This window comes from Limulus polyphemus, unplaced genomic scaffold (assembly GCF_000517525.1).
Source record: "Limulus polyphemus unplaced genomic scaffold, Limulus_polyphemus-2.1.2 Scaffold1256, whole genome shotgun sequence".
Classification (NCBI taxonomy): Eukaryota; Metazoa; Arthropoda; class Merostomata; order Xiphosura; family Limulidae; genus Limulus; species Limulus polyphemus.
This window is the reverse complement of record NW_013666866.1, coordinates 51,577-55,815: the sequence shown is the minus strand read 5'-3', so window position 1 is coordinate 55,815 and position 4,239 is coordinate 51,577.

Below are 4,239 nucleotides of genomic sequence, written 5' to 3'. Positions count from 1 at the left end.
TTTTTGTTTGCTGCAACACCATCTTAATGGGAAAATATATGCAAATGTAGAAGGTGTTAAAGAGGACATCGACATGTTTTTTGCTTCAAAGTCAAGTGATTTCTTTAATCAGGGCATTAACAACCTGATTATAAGATGGAAAAGTATCATCAATAAGAATGGAGACTATTTCATTAAATAAATGTTTTGGTTTGATATATAAGTTGTTTGGGTTTTTCCATTTAAAAAAGCGACATTAATTTCTTGATGCCTAATATATCATTTATCAGTTCAATGTTTCATTTAGTTTTCAAAATTTTAAAACATGATGAAAATTTTCAGAGTTTGTTTTACACATTCTATCTCATAAAATTAGAAAATTAACATAGTTGATGGAAATAATCCTTTTTCCAATTTATCTTCAGAAAAAAATTGAAAAATTGTTGCAACCTTGAAATCTGTTCTTCCATTAAAAATTTCAGTGGGGATGTGCATTTAGTTTTGATAAATTTTTCAAAATTTAAGGAAATAAAGACTTTGACACTTTCACAATATTTTAATTCCGGTATGGTCTTGCCTCAACTTACATAAAACTATCTTGATCTTCTATCTGCCCTCTAAGCATTGTTAAAAAATTTTGCACTCAGTGCACCATTTTTGAACACATACATATCATGTGACTACTTTCAACCAATAATATTGCTGCACCTATATTGACATAATTACCTCCCTCTGCTATACCTGCTCAATCCTCACTTTCTCGATTGGCAAAGCGTTGTTTAAATATGTGTTTTTTTTTGCATGTGGCTATCATTTATGAATGTGCTTCTTTGCCATTTCAGTTTTTTTTTAATTAATTTTTTGTTACCAAATTATAAGAAATGTTAGTATGAATTTGTTATCAATGTATCACTACTGAAATTCTCGTTGCACTCAAAAATGCTACTGGTACGACTTCCCAAGAATCGATTTGGCTTCATTTTCAGAGTAGGTACAGGCTTTAATTCACAGGGAGCTAGGTTCATTTGTTCAGCTGGTGATTTCTTTTCAATATGACAATGTTTCTGAGGAAGAATACAATCGATGAGAAGGCAATTTGGACTCTCTTTTTTCCAGCACCTTCTTATTTTGGTCTGACACACACTACACTTCTTCAGGAATTTTCATCTTCCATCAGTTTCCGTGCCTCCACTTCACTCACTTTGGTGGACAATTGATCTTCTCCTTTTTCTTCCTATTGCTTCCAGTTCTCCCAGGGGATTTGTGGTAAGTTTTTCAACATGTACACTTTACAACTGGTTGATATACTTGTGGTAAGCATGGTTCAGGTGTCCTTTGTGTGGCATTGTCTTTATTTACACATTTAATTTTCCTCAACGTAGGACTTAATTTTTTTTTATTTCTTTGTTATGTCATTGACGTGTTCATTTTATTCCCATTCATAGGGTTCAGCTTTGCTTTGCCTCTTTTTCCTATGTTTGTGATACTAGAAACCTCATTTCTCTTCATAATTTACAATTTGGGGTTCTTTTTCACAGTGCCCACATTGTCTATAGTTTTTTACTGCTCTAAGTTAAGTGTTCCAGTTCAGGGCCCTACTGTTTGACTAACCTTGGCTCTTTAAGTGTTTTGTTGATGAGGGGTACAAACTGTTGCCTGACATCTTCACTCTCTGAGTCTTTACACTCTTCTTTTTATGGATGACTGGCTCCTACTTGCTTCTTCCCATTCACAGTCCAAAGACCACACAAGAAGCAACATGGGTGAGATTCCACTCAAATACCCTGTTTGTTTGGGGTGTCTTCATTCCAACCTCAGTCAGACCAAGCCTTCTCTTCCTCATCTTCAGGTATGGAGCAGGCAGTTCACGAGTCCATTGCCTCACATTTCTTACAGCTTGAGATGTTTTATTTCTATTGGAGATGTGGGCTTCCTTGTAAGCTCTCATGCTCATGGGTCGCGCTCATAAGTGTTCCCTTTGGTGGACACTCCTAGGTCTGTGGAACTTCTCTGACTTGGTGGTTAGACAGAGACCAGACCACTGTGAGAGTGCTGCTTTCTCCACCTCATCTGGATATACCTCTGTTCATGAACTCATTTTTAGAGGGTTGGGGTTCTTACCTTGACTTCCAAGATATTTCCGGTCTGTGGTCAATCAAGGAGTCTTCTCTCTATGTCACTATTCTTGAGCCTTTGGCAGTTCATCAAGCTTTGTCCCACTTCCTTCTCCTGTGGAGGAGGGTAGTTATGATATACATTTCAATATCTCCACAGTGGTCACTTATATCACAGAGGAAGGGGGTTACCAGTTCCAGGTCTCTATGCTTTCAGATCCTGGATCTTCTTTCTGGGCCCACAGTCACTATATTGTGGTCTTAGTTTGTCATTTCCCTGGCTCCCTGAATCTGGTTGTAGATTGATTATCTCTTCCCACCAAAATTCTCCCCATGATGTGGTCCCTTGGTCAACAGGCTTTTAGGTGGGTGTGTTCTCAGCTGGTGACACCTGATCTATGACTTCACTGCCTACTGGAGCAACTTCCTTCTTTTTTGTATCCCATTCCATACCTGCTAACTTTGGGGTGGTCACATTCTGTCAAGATTGAAGAGTTCTTCACATCTATGCTTACACTTCTATTCAACTCTTCTCCAGAGTTCTATCCCTATTCCAAACCATTCTCTGTCTCATCCTACTAGTGACACCATATTGGCTGGTGCAACTATTGTTCCCACTGCTCCAACCTTTACTCTACCTTTACCTCTGAATCAGTCTATATTCTGTCAACCTCGGTCGGATATTGTTCATCCAGACATTACCGCACACTGTCTTCATGCTTGGCTTTCGTCAGGTTCATTGTCTCAGCCCAGGAACTGACTCCACATGTTGCATCTGTCCTTTCTTGATCCATGTCCATTTACCACAAGCTATAGTATACCTTCCATTTTTAGTCCATATGGTTTCTGTCCTTCCCACCCTTCCATCCCTCATCTTTCCTAATTCTTCTCCTGCTTGTTTGACAAAGGCTTGTCCACTTTGACCGTGTCTAGCTTTTGGGCGGCCTTGTCGAAGACTTTCAGTTTCTCCAGATTTTGTCTTCCCCTGTCATTTCCCTCCTTTTCCACTCCTTTTGGTCATGCATACTCCAAGTTCTTTTCGTTTACTTGATTGGGATCTCATTGTGGTCGTTTATGGTTTTTCCACCCTCCCTTTCAACATTTGTTATCATATTCCATCTACTATCTCTCTCTCTCAAGACCTATTTCCTTCTCCTCCTTTCTTGCAGATGTCGTAGATCAGATATTTATGTTTTCACTGTTACCTGTTTTCTCTACCATTCCTCTTGTGTCATCCTATATCCTGACCAGTCCTTCCTCCCTCAGACGTATGCTGCCCGTAGAGGCTGTTTGGTCTTCACATCCATTTTTTTACCTTCCATTTCCCACCGGTACTCCCATTCCAATTCTGATCGGCTTCTTTGTCCATTTCGGTCCTTACGGTGTTATATGGCATGTTCTGCCTACTTTCAGGCTTCATGTTCCCGACTTTGTATTCCCTGAAACCTTTTTGTTTCCCATGACCCATACCCTGTTACACTAACTGGTTGGATTTGTCAACTCATTAGGCTGGTGTATTCAGACCTATCCATGGAAGGTTGCCATCTCCAGAATGTTTCTTCTCTTTAAATTTGTCATATCACCTTTGCCACCATTTGGAGGAGATTGCTAAGGCCAGAAAGTGAACTAATCCATCACAATACCTTTATTGCTCATTATCTGGAGGATTTGACTGTATCATCCTCAGGTGGATATTATCTCCCTCCTGTGGCAATTCTACACACATCCTTTTGCCTTTGATTGGAGTAAGTCTAATCAATTCCTTTCATTTATGTTTTTATTTTCCACAACCAGGCAGGTGTTGCCTGGTCATGTATGCTTTGCCTCAAACCTGTATTTACTGATTGCACTATAATGCTCACTGTAGAGATGGGGTGTTCTGCAAGACAACTGCTGGCATACCCATTGGTATGTACATATATATATGTTTCTAGATATCACTAAGTTTCACTTAGTGGACTTTCATTCATTGACATTGTGAATAAAGCAGAAGGGGATTTCTGCACATCCTGTTGGTCCTTTGATTGAATAAATCAGGGTCGGTCTGCTTTTCTGCATCCCTTGCACTTTCTCTAGTGTGACGTTCCTCTGGACTCCCCACAAAAACCTTGGCTTTCTATTGGTTATAGGTAATATAAAATTAAAT